Source organism: Nerophis ophidion, linkage group LG03 (genome assembly GCF_033978795.1).
Source record: "Nerophis ophidion isolate RoL-2023_Sa linkage group LG03, RoL_Noph_v1.0, whole genome shotgun sequence".
In the NCBI taxonomy this organism is placed as follows: Eukaryota; Metazoa; Chordata; class Actinopteri; order Syngnathiformes; family Syngnathidae; genus Nerophis; species Nerophis ophidion.
In genome coordinates this window covers 43,025,597-43,038,901 of record NC_084613.1, presented here as the reverse complement: position 1 = coordinate 43,038,901, position 13,305 = coordinate 43,025,597, and the positions used below count along the sequence as shown (strand labels likewise).

At 44.0% G+C, this 13,305-nt stretch overlaps 1 long non-coding RNA gene across 1 annotated transcript; it reads left to right on the top strand.

Moving 5' to 3' along the window:
* The first annotated feature begins 484 nt into the window (after positions 1–484).
* LOC133548762 (uncharacterized) lies at positions 485–5,732 on the top strand. Its single transcript, XR_009805944.1, has 3 exons — positions 485–553; positions 4,944–4,995; positions 5,645–5,732. It is a non-coding gene; the product is annotated as an uncharacterized LOC133548762 (long non-coding RNA).
* Positions 5,733–13,305: the final 7,573 nt, after the last annotated feature.

The following is a 13,305-nucleotide window of genomic DNA, read 5'->3' as shown; positions in this document are numbered from 1 at the left end:
CAACACTTTGCGACGGAATGGGTTAAAATCCTGCAGTGCCCGAAAGGTACCCCTGCTTAAGAAGGCGCATGTGGAGGCCTGCCTAAAGTATGCCAATGATCACCTCAAAGATGCTCAAAGTGATTGGGAGAAGGTTCTACACTGAAAAAAATTATGTTTTGGCTTTGTAATTGTTACCACGGATATTCATTTAAATTTTACAAGGATTTATTATTTCACTTATTTTACTTTAAAATCTCACCTTTTATTTAATGTCTTACTTGATGGTTGTTTGTAACTTTGTATCCTCACTTTTATATGTAAATTTCATCATTCACTCCAAGTAATATTTACTTAACTAATATATTGATTTTACAACCTAATACCAGAAAGTAAGATGTACTTGGGTAATAGCAGTAAACCTCGCCACCTTGTGGTCACTCAGCGCATGCGTCAGAGGATCGTTTGCGCTTTTCCTCTCAGACACGCCCAGGGGAACCAGGTGTTCACCGGAGGACAGAAGATGGCGTGGACAGCCATTAAACAAAAAGTTCATGGATTTGGAGCCACATGGGTAGGTTATATGATTAATTAACTTTGTACGTCGCCTTTGCTTATCTGTTCAAGTCAGTGATTGAATATGGAATACTTAACGTTAGCATTAGCTAACCCGTTTAGCCTGCCAGCTAGCTAGCTAGCTAACAACTGCAAACTTGGCATTGTGGCATGCGGCTTCTTTTTTGGATGTGTTTATGGTCGCAGAACAGGAGATTTTTATTTTTACTAAACCTTTAAGGCTTAGTATGTATATATATATATATATATATATATATATATATATATATATATATATATATATAGCTATATATATAGCTATTTCTTTGCTCCGGAGTCCGAGAGCATTAGCATGGATATCTCCTGCTGTTTATTAAATTTTTTTGGCGGTAGTCCAGCAGCGGTGTCCTCTTCCCGCCTCCCCAGCCGCTTATACCACCACAAAGATGGGATATTCAGGTCCAGCCCTAATAGACTCATGTTTATAATATATAACATGATCTGTGGCAAATATTAGTGATATCTGCTCATAAACAGTTGTTGACATGCTGTTTTAAATTCAGAAAGTGTGCTATTGGTTTCAGTTTTGTGGTTATTGTGGGGGAGCGTGATATATTTTTTTATTAACAACCATTTTTTAAACAAGTATTCCAATGAGAAAAAATGGCAAGTTTGTAGCTGAGATAGGCGCCAGCGCCCCCGCGACCCCAAAAGGGAATAAGCGGTAGAAAATGGATGGAAGTTTGAAACCGAATTGCAAAATTGCAGCAACAAGCACACCTTCTTCAGGACCTAAAAATATATCATCCATCATCCATCATCTTCCGCTTATCCGAGGTCGGTTCGGGGGGGCAAAAGCCTAAGCAGGGAAGCCCAGACTTCCCTCTCCCCAGCCACTTCGTCTAGCTCTTCTCGGGCGATCCCGAGGCGTTCCCAGGCCAGCCGGGAGACATAATCTTCCCAACGTGTCCTGGGTCTTCCCCGTGGCCTCCTACTGGTTGGACGTGCCCTAAACACCTCCCTAGGGAGGCGTTCGGGAGGGATCCTGACCAGATGCCCGAACCACCTCATCTGGCTCCTCTCGATGTGAAGGAGCAGCGGCTTTACTTTGAGTTCCTCCCGGATGGCAGAGCTTCTCACCCTATCTCTAAGGGAGAGCCCCGCCACACGGCGGAGGAAACTCATTTCGGCCGCTTGTACCCGTGATCTTATCCTTTCGGTCATGACCCAAAGCTCATGACCATAGGTGAGGATGGGAACGTAGATCGACCGGTAAATTGAGAGCTTTGCCTTCCGGCTCGGCTCCTTCTTCACCACAACGGATCGGTACAACGTCCGCATTACTGAAGACGCCGCACCGATCCGCCTGTCGATCTCACGATCCACTCTTCCCTCACTCGTGAACAAGACACCTAGGTACTTGAACTCCTCCACTTGGGGCAGGGTCTCCTCCCCAACCCGGAGATGGCACTCCACCCTTTTCCGGGCGAGAACCATTGACTCGGACTTGGAGGTGCTGATTCTCATTCCGGTCGCTTCACACTCGGCTGCGAACCGATCCAGCGAGAGCTGAAGATCCTGGTCAGATGAAGCCATCAGGACCACATCATCTGCAAAAAGCAGACACCTAATCCTGCGGTTACCAAACCGGAACCCCTCAACGCCTTGACTGCGCCTAGAAATTCTGTCCATAAAAGTTATGAACAGAATCGGTGACAAAGGACAGCCTTGGCGGAGTCCAACCCTCACTGGAAATGTGTTCGACTTACTGCCGGCAATGCGGACCAAACTCTGGCACTGATCGTACAGGGAACGGACCGCCACAATAAGACAGTCCGATACCCCATACTCTCTGAGCACTCCCCACAGGACTTCCCGAGGGACACGGTCGAATGCCTTCTCCAAGTCCACAAAGCACATGTAGACTGGTTGGGCAAACTCCCATGCACCCTCAAGAACCCTGCCGAGAGTATAGAGCTGGTCCACAGTTCCACGACCAGGACGAAAACCACACTGTTCCTCTTGAATCCGAGGTTCGACTATCCGACGTAGCCTCCTCTCCAGTACACCTGAATAAACCTTACCGGGAAGGCTGAGGAGTGTGATCCCACGATAGTTGGAACACACCCTCCGGTCCCCCTTCTTAAAGAGAGGAACCACCACCCCGGTCTGCCAATCCAGAGGTACCACCCCCGATGTCCACGCGATGCTGCAAAGTCTTGTCAACCAAGACAGCCCCACAGCATCCAGAGCCTTAAGGAACTCCGGGCGGATCTCGTCCACCCCTGGGGCCTTGCCACCGAGGAGCTTTTTAACTACCTCAGCGACCTCAGCCCCAGAAATAGGAGAGTCCACCACAGATTCCCCAGGCACTGCTTCCTCATAGGAAGACGTGTTGGTGGGATTGAGGAGATCTTCGAAGTATTCCTTCCACCTATCCACAACATACGCAGTTGAGGTCAGCAGAACACCATCCGCACCATACACGGTGTTGATAGTGCACTGCTTCCCCTTCCTGAGGCGCCGGACAGTGGTCCAGAATCGCTTCGAAGCCGTCCGGAAGTCGTTTTCCATGGCTTCCCCGAACTCCTCCCATGTCCGAGTTTTTGCCTCCGCGACCGCTGAAGCTGCACACCGCTGAAGCTGCACACCGCTTGGCCTGTCGGTACCTGTCCACTGCCTCCGGAGTCCTATGAGCCAAAAGAACCCGATAGGACTCCTTCTTCAGCTTGACGGCATCCCTCACCGCTGGTGTCCACCAAAGGGTTTTAGGATTGCCGCCCCGACAGGCACCAACTACCTTGCGGCCACAGCTCCGATCTGCCGCCTCGACAATAGAGGTGCGGAACATGGTCCACTCGGACTCAATGTCCAGCACCTCCCTCGTGACATGTTCAAAGTTCTTCCGTAGGTGGGAATTGAAACTTTGTCTGACAGGAGACTCTGCCAGACGTTCCCAGCAGACCCTCACAATGCGTTTGGGCCTCCCAGGTCTGTCCGGCATCCTCCCCCACCATCGCAGCCAACTCACCACCAGGTGGTGATCGGTAGAAAGCTCCGCCCCTCTCTTCACCCGAGTGTCCAAAACATGAGGCCGCAAATCCGATGACACAACTACAAAGTCGATCATGGAACTGCGGCCTAGGGTGTCCTGGTGCCAAGTGCACATATGGACACCCTTATGTTTGAACATGGTGTGTGTTATGGACAAACTGTGACGAGCACAAAAGTCCAATAACAAAACACCACTCAGGTTCAGATCCGGGCGGCCATTCTTCCCAATCACGCCTCTCCAGGTTTCACTGTCGTTGCCAACGTGAGCGTTGAAGTCTCCCAGTAGGACAAGGGAATCACCCGGGGGAGCACTTTCCAGTACTCCCTCGAGTGTTCCCAAAAAGGGTGGGTACTCTGAACTGCTGTTTGGTGAATAAGCACAAACAACAGTCAGGACCCTTCCCCCCACCCGAAGGCGGAGGGAGGCTACCCTTTCGTCCACCGGGTTGAACTCCAACGTACAGGCTTTGAGCCGGGGGGAAACAAGAATTGCCACCCCACCCCGTCGCCTCTCACTGCCGGCAACGCCAGAGTGGAAGAGGGTCCAATCCCTCTCGAGAGAAGTGGTTCCAGAGCCCTTGCTGTGCGTCGAAGTGAGTCCGACTATATCCAGCCGGAATTTCTCGACTTCGCGCACTAGCTCAGGCTCTTTCCCCCCCAGTGACGTGACGTTCCACGTCCCAAGAGCTAGCTTCTGTAGCCGAGGATCGGACCGCCAAGTGCCCTGCCTTCGGCTGTCGCCCAGCTCACAATGCACCCGACCTCTATGGCCCCTGCTATGGGTGGTGAGCCCAATGGAGGGGTGACCCACGTTGCCTCTTCGGGCTGTGCCCGGCCGGGCCCCATGGGAACAGGCCCGGCCACCAGGCGCTCGCCATCGTGCCCCACCTCCGGGCCTGGCTCCAGAGGGGGGCCCCGGTGACCCGCGTCCGGGCGAGGGAAATGTGGGTCCATGATTTTTCTTCTTCATAAAGGTCTTCGAGCTGCTCTTTGTCTGATCCCTCACCTAGAACCTGTTTGCCTTGGGAGACCCTACCAGGGGGCTTTATGCCCCCGGACAACATAGCTCTTAGGATCATTGGGACACGCAAACTCCTCTACCACGATAAGGTTGCAGCTCAGAGAGGAGTAAAATATATCAATTGTAACTTAAACCTGTCTGGTGGGATTCGTAATTTTGGAGCAAGGTTAATTTACTTTACACCATCCGTGGTCATTTTAATGTCAAAAATATTTTAGGGGAACTTTCTGTGTCGTCAGTGTTCTTCAAATAAACATTTGCTTTAATTTCTCATATTGCAACACATGGTATTTTATTGATATGTCATAATATAATTTCTCAATATATTTTACAGAATATTGAAGGACGTTGACTTTCAGGAATTTGGTCTCAACAGCCTACGCAAGGTAAAACCAAATGCTGGATTCACTTGGCCAGGTAAAGTTACGGGGACATTAATGTAATTTGTGTCAGTCGTCTTGTGTTGGGCTCATACACACTGAGCTAGCTATTATCATCTCTCTCTCTCTCTCTCTCTCTCTCTCTCTCTCTCTCTCTATCTATCTTTCTATCTATATCCATCTCTAGCGCTCTCTATCTCTCTACCTCTCTATATATCTCGCTTTCTCTCTGTCTATCGCTCTCTCTCTCTCTTTTTCTCTCAAATTAAATAAATAAATTAATATAAATTACAAATAAATGGGTTGTAATTGTATAGCGCTTTTCCACCTTCAAGGTACTCAAAGCGCTTTGACACTACTTCCACATTTACCCATTCACACACCCATTTACACACTGATTTAGGGAGCTGCCATGCAAGGCGCTAACCAGCACCCATCAGGAGCAAGGGTGAAGTGTCTTGCTCAGGACACAACAGACGTGACGAAGTTGGTACTAGGTGGAGATTGAACCAGGGACCCTCGGGTTGCGCACAACCACTCCTCCACTGCGCTACGCCAATTCAATTACGTTGCCTTTTTACATGCCATAGTGATTTTTGTGTATCTGTTTGCCTATACATGTTCTTTGCAATAAATTTGCTTCTCTGTTTTATAGCAATATGTTGAAGGCAGAAGAGATCTCATCATACGTTGCCTAATGGTGTTCCTTGGAGAGTTGGGAGAGGAGCTAATCAAAGACTGCCAGGTACATTTTGAAAATTTGGGATTTTCTGATGATTATTCTCACCATAGTAAATGTATCTCATCTCCAACCTAATACTATAACCTCTGTCCTTTGTATAATAATGTATTTCCATAAAAGTCACATGCGCCACTATACATGAGGAAAAACATTTGTAATCAGATTAACAAATATTAGGCCATTAACTTAAATTGGCAATTAATTGCTATGTGTCCCAATTTTTCAACTGGTTCTGAATCTGAAATGTTTGAAAAGCAAATGTTTTGAAAGTATGAAAATGGTATTTCAAACAACCTTCTGGATTTTTTAGACAATCTTGTTGAAAAAAATGATGGTTGCCTCAGTGACTGAAGTGTACACTGACAAATGAAAGTGCAAACCTGGGTTAACCCAGACAAAGATTAAATGAAATAAAATCAATAGTTACCTTAATACTTTCCCAGCACTTAACCAATGCCGTGGTCTCTGTATGTGTAGGTTATATGAACTGGCTGTGTATAATATTGACTCCTGAGCACAGAATCACCTGTTATTCACAAGATGTAGGTGCCTCAGTTCATCATGTCCTCAAGATCCTCGTCATCAGTGGAAATGCAGCACAGGAAGGCCACAATCCTGCCCATGTGTCAGTCATCGTCGAAGGAAAAGAGGTTCTGGATGACTGCAAAACCGTGGCAAAGGCTTGCCTTCTGCTTATGGGCTTAATCTACGCCATGAACTTGAGTTACCCACTGAAACTGAAATATACATTTGAAGTGTTTCAGAAGCTGTTTCTAGAGCTGGATGTTTTGAAAATGTCGCCCAAGGTACGGTCTTTGCGAAATAAACTTCTACTGTGAGTGTTTCCATAGAGTACATATGCTGTTCTAGCATATAGCTGTTCTTTGGTGTGTGGAAGCAGTACATGACACTTGTCAATGTAATTTGTTGAAATATTTTGCTGTTGTGCTTAAAAGTTACAATTCAGGACATTTTATCGGGTCTTTTACCTGTAATTGTTCGCATTATTGTGAATGTTCTAAAACAAAAAATCACTGTTTTATAATGTTTTGTCTGTTAATGCTGCTGGAAAATGTAATAAAAGTGCTCTTGTTTGAAAGTGTGTTATCATTTCATATTTGTAGAAGATGTGTTAAGATAATTTGATTTGATAAACAGTAGGCCATATTAAAAATACAACACATTCATATTAAATATTAAATATTATGTAAATATTACTTAAATATTGCTCCGAATAAAGTAAAGAAAAACTAGTTAAATTATCCTGAAAATCTAGCATTTTTTTAAGGGTTTTGTAAGTAGATACAAAGGTAGTTTTAAGTAAATCTTACTATCAAAGAGTGAGTAATTTTTGTCTCTAAGAAAATCTCTAGTAATGTTTCCTTGAGTTCTTTTTACTAAAAACTAATTCTTGCTGGCAAGTAAACTTTACTTGACTATTTCCTGAGTAAAAGTTACAAAGAATTTCTGTGTGGAAATTGTTACCTAGCTTTTTTAAGTAAATGGCACTCCAAATTTTTTTCAGTGTATGGTCAGACGAGACCAAAATTGAACTATTTGGCCTAAACTCTACACGTCGTGTGTGGAGAAAGAAAAATGCTGCCTATGACCCAAAGATCACTGTGCCCACCTTCAAGCATGGAGGGGGAAGCATGTTTTGGGGGTGTTTCTCTGCCAAGGACACAGGGCTACTAGACCGCATCAGTGGCAAGATGGATGGAGCCATGTACCCTGCAGTCTTGAGGGACAACCTCCTCCCCTCTGCCAGGAAGCTGAAAATGGGCCGTGGTTGGGTGTTCCAACATGACAACGATCCAAAGCATACAGCAAAGGCAACAAAGGAGTGGCTCAAGAAGAACCATATTAAGGTCATGGAGTGGCCCAGCCAGTCTCCGGACCTCAATCCTTTTGAAAATCTATGGAGGGAGCTGAAGGTCCGAGTTGCAAAGCGACAGCCTACCAATCTGAATGATCTCGAGAGGATCTACAAAGAAGAGTGGGCCAAAATTCCCCCTGATATGTGTGCTAACCTTGTGGTTAACTACCACAGACGTCTGACCAATGTGCTTGCAAACAAAGGCTTTGCCACCAAGTATTAACTGCTTTTGTCTAGAGGGATCAAATACTTATTTCCCTCAATGAAATACAAATTAATTAAAATATATTCTTGAAAGTTATTTTCTGGATTTTCGTTTTGATATTCTGTCCCTCCATGTTAGAATACATCTACCATTAAAAGCATAGAATGATCATGTCTTTATTAGTGGGCAAACCTACAAATTCAGCAAGGGATCAAATACATTTTACTCTCACGTATATATACATGTATATGTATGTATATATATATATATATATATATATATATATATATGTATGTATATATACACATGTATATGTGTGTATATGTATGTATATATATATATATATATATATATATATATATATATATATATATATATATATGAAAAATATAGGGCAGCATGGTGGGACAGGGGTTAGTGCGTGTGCCTCACTATACAAACGTCCTAAGTACTCCTGGGTTCGACCCTGCGCTCGGGATCTTTCTTTTGTGGAGTTTGCATGTCCTCCCCGTGACTGCGTGGATTCCCTCCGGGTACTCCAGCTTCTTCCCACCTCCAAAGACATGCACCTGGGGATAGGTTGGTTGGCAACACTAAATTGGCCCTAGTGTGTGAATGTGAGTGTGAATGTTGTCTGTCTATCTGTGTTGGCCCTGCGATGAGGTGGTGACTTGTCCAGGGTATACACCGCCTTCCACCCGAATGCAGCTGAAATAGGCTCCAGCACTCCAGCACCCCCCCGCAACCCCAAAATCAATCAATCAATCAATCAATGTTTACTTATATAGCCCTAAATCACTAGTGTCTCAAAGGGCTGCACAAACCACCACGACATCCTCGGTAGGCCCACATAAGGGCAAGGAAAACTCACACCCAGTGGGACATCGGTGACAATAATGGCCCAGTGGGACGTCGGTGACAATGATGACTATGAGAACCTTGGAGAGGAGGAAAGCAATGGATGTCGAGCGGGTCTAACATGATACTGTGAAAGTTCAATCCACAATGGATCCAACACAGTCGCGAGAGTCCAGTCCAAAGCGGAGCCAGCAGGAAACCATCCCAAGCGGAGGCGGATCAGCAGCGCAGAGATGTCCCCAGCCGATACACAGGCAAGCAGTACATGGCCACCGGATCGGACCGGACCCCCTCCACAAGGGAGAGTGGGACATAGAAGAAAAAGAAAAGAAACGGCAGATCAACTGGTCTAAAAAGGGAGTCTATTTAAAGGCTAGAGTATACAAATGAGTTTTAAGGTGAGACTTAAATGCTTCTACTGAGGTGGCATCTCGAACTGTTACCGGGAGGGCATTCCAGAGTACTGGAGCCCGAACGGAAAACGCTCTATAGCCCGCAGACTTTTTTTGGGCTTTGGGAATCACTAATAAGCCGGAGTCCTTTGAACGCAGATTTCTTGCCGGGACATATGGTACAATACAATCGGCAAGATAGGATGGAGCTAGACCGTGTAGTATTTTATACGTAAGTAGTAAAACCTTAAAGTCACATTTTAAGTGCACAGGAAGCCAGTACAGGTGAGCCAGTACAGGCGTAATGTGATCAAACTTTCTTGTTCTTGTCAAAAGTCTAGCAGCCGCATTTTGTACCAACTGTAATCTTTTAATGCTAGACATGGGGAGACCCGAAAATAATACATTACAGTAGTCGAGGCGAGACGTAACAAACGCATGGATAATGATCTCAGCGTCTTTAGTGGACAGAATGGAGCGAATTTTTGCGATATTACGGAGATGAAAGAAGGCCGTTTTAGTAACGCTTTTAATGTGTGCCTCAAAGGAGAGAGTTGGGTCGAAGATAATACCCAGATTCTTTACCGTGTCGCCTTGTTTAATTGTTTGGTTGTCAAATGTTAGAGTTGTATCATTAAATAGAGGTCGGTGTCTAGCAGGACCGATAATCAGCATTTCCATTTTTTGGGCGTTGAGTTGCAAAAAGTTAGCGGACATCCATTGTTTAATTTCATTAAGACACGCCTCCAGCTGACTACAATCCGGCGTGTTGGTCAGCTTTAGGGGCATGTAGAGTTGGGTGTCATCAGCATAACAGTGAAAGCTAATACCGTATTTGCGTATGATGTCACCTAGCGGCAGCATGTAGATGCTGAAGAGTGCAGGGCCAAGGACCGAACCCTGGGGAACTCCACACGTTACCTTAACGTAGTCCGAGGTCACATTGTTATGGGAGACACACTGCATCCTATCAGTAAGATAAGAGTTAAACCAAGACAGGGCTAAGTCTGACATACCAATTCGTGTTTTGATACGTTCTAATAAAATATTATTATCGACGGTATCGAAAGCAGCGCTAAGATCGAGGAGCAGCAACATAGATGAAGCATCAGAATCCATTGTTAGCGATAGATCATTAGTCATTTTTGCGAGGGCTGTCTCCGTGGAGTGATTTGCCCTGAAACCGGATTGAAAGGTTTCACATAGATTGTTAGACGCTAAGTGTTCATTTAACTGCTCCGCAACAATTTTTTCGAGGATTTTTGAAATAAAGGGAAGGTGAGACACTGGTCGGTAGTTTACCATGAGGTCAGGATCGAGGTTAGGTCTTTTAAGAAGAGGATGAATAACCGCTTTTTTTTAATGCTAGGGGAACAGTGCCCGAGGAGAGTGATAAGTTTATAATATTTAGCCCTGATGGACCTAATAATACAAAAAGCTAATACAAATAATACAAAAGGGACAAGCGGTAGAAAAAGGAAGGAAGGAAGGATGAAAAATATAGGGTTAATTTTTAAAAATATTTTTAAATGTATGCCCACATTATTTAACATGTGTTTATATATAATATGATAGTTTTTTTTATATGGTTAACTTATGAATACACAATGTTAAATGCTACTTAAATAAATTGGTTTAGTTATTGGTTTTATAATGGCCACAGGCTGACTCTGGAACTAAATTATTCAATGGTAATTATGTCTAATTTTAAAATACAAACAAAGAGAAATTGTGTTCAACCTTTGTGGCTCCACTGTATGTGTTGACCTGGTCATGCGTGTTATCCATTACACCCCTATTGCTATCATCACTCCTGTATGTGTATTCTTTCAGGGGAGCTGATTTTGAAAAGTGTTGACTCTCGGAATTATTTTCTGTGCGAGGTTTATTGTAGCACATGGCGTGATAACCTATAGGAAAACATATATTTTTAATCTGACCTGTTTTTTTCTCCTATTTATTTCAGAGCTCACTGACCTTCAGCTTGTGAAAATGCAACTCAATAATTTAACATTCTCTGTTTCCCTCATTTCTCTCTCTCTTTCTTACACACACGCACACACACACGTCCTCACATGCATGCATGCAGACGCACGCGCACACACACTTTGCTGCTGGTTTGTTTTGTGGCTTTCCCAACTGACAGCTCACTTTGCCTACATTTTGTTTTTCAAATACATTTCCCTCTGAGTGATTTCTCTCCTTCTTATCTTTCCAAGCTGTGGACTAGGTTGATGCTGGCTATCAGCACATATTCTTTCGCTTTTTTGTTGTTGTTTGTTTTAAAGTTGATCTCATTGAGGTGAATATGATTCAGATGTGCAAAAAGTTCCAGATCAATCGTTATGTATTATGCATTCAGTGGATTCCACGTAATATTGATCACATTCACTTGATGATTCTCCACACTTGATATATTTTCATTAACAAAAAAGCAGGAGGTCCTCTTCAGTAGGAGTTGCAAAATCCTGCGTCTGCTTCCGGTTTAATTTCACACCTGAGCGTCTCCTGTGCGCAATCTTCCTCCACTTTCTATTCATGGATCACGTCCCTCCATTTAATTTCAGACATGGTGTGAGGTCTCACACTGTCAATCCAATCAGGTTCATCTACAACCTTGTGTATCACAATACTTATTACTGCAAACGCTGACACAACATGCAACTGCACTTGGGCGACGACACGGTGAACGGTTTTCTTCCAGCATGTTCCGCATTAATGTTTTAGATTTGCATGTTTAAAGAAACCAAGGCATTAACGTCACTGAGTGACACAGGCGGATGGAGATGGATAGAAATCTCATTAGTGCCATACTGTAAAGTGCAGTCACCATCAGATAAATCACACGCTGGCAGCTGTAGAATGAAAGCAAAAGTCATCTCTTTTGGGCATCTCTGCAAGGCATTGCAGGGAAGTTCAAACAGCTTCCCGTGTGTGTCTGGTTTTAAATTGAATTCCACCCTAATGCACATCTGCTTTTAAAGCTATTAGTACCGCTCTACATGTACGGTTGAACCTAAAGATCACATTTGATGACAACTCTGTTTATCACGTGTGTTACAAAATATGCACAACAAGAGATAGTTCTACTGATAGTCACTTAATGTGACAAAAACATTTTCTACCTGCTTTACATCCACCTACAGTGGGGCAAAAAAGTATTTAGTCACCCACCAATTGTGCAAGTTCTCCCACTTAAAATGATGACAGAGGTCTGCAGAGGTGTTCATGACTCGAGTCAGACTCGAGTCATGAATTTGATGACTTTAGACTCGACTTGACAAAATGTAAAAAGACTTGCGACTCGACTTAGACTTTAACATCAATGACTTGTGACTTGACTTGGACTTGAGCCTTTTGACTTGACATGACTTGCTACTTTCCCCAAAACCCAACGATTAAAAAGTTATTCAAGAGCGCTCAGTATCTGTCTGTCTGTCAGTGTGTGTGCGATGACAGTGTGTGCGCTACCTGTCAGAACAACAGCCAATCAAATTACATCCACATTATTTTCGTCACACAGCATTCAGCCAATCAAATTGCAGGAAAACCAACGAAAAAGCTCTCAAACAACACGCCAGTGAGGAAAAGCTATGCCAAAAATTGTTTTGTTCGGGTATAAAAACTATGACTTGGTCAACAAAAAACGAATTGCCGTATGCAAAGCCTGCGGTTCGTTGGAAGATTACAGACAGAGACGCAACAACTTCGTTCGACATTTGAAGTTGCACATAGAAGGGTAAGTTTTGAATGTAAGCTAACGTTTATTGGCCGAGTAACATAACTTTTATTTGCTGTGTAGTTAAATCAGTGAGGCTGTAAACTCACTGCTAACGTTATAACCATAGACATCTTGTAAGTAGACGCAGCATCGAGCGCTACTGCCTATTGCCGCAGACGAGACGCGGGGCCGCCATCTTAGAGTGGTGATCCGCTCCACTCAGGGCAATTCATTTGGCAGGAGCAGTGAACTGTCAGCACATTTAATTCATATTACCTCACTGAATACCACTGATATTCACACGCTTTTTTGTCTTACGTGTAACTATGATAAAGGACACATTTTTTGGCGTGTTCATAATTTGCTTAAAAATAATACAATATTCTTATATGCTACAAATAACCAGATGTCCAAGATCAAAACTGGGAATAATAATCCCAGAGAGGGGGAAAAAACGGTCAGCTATTTCTAAATTGAAGAAACAATATGATTAGGTTATATGTACATGCATATATCCTACAT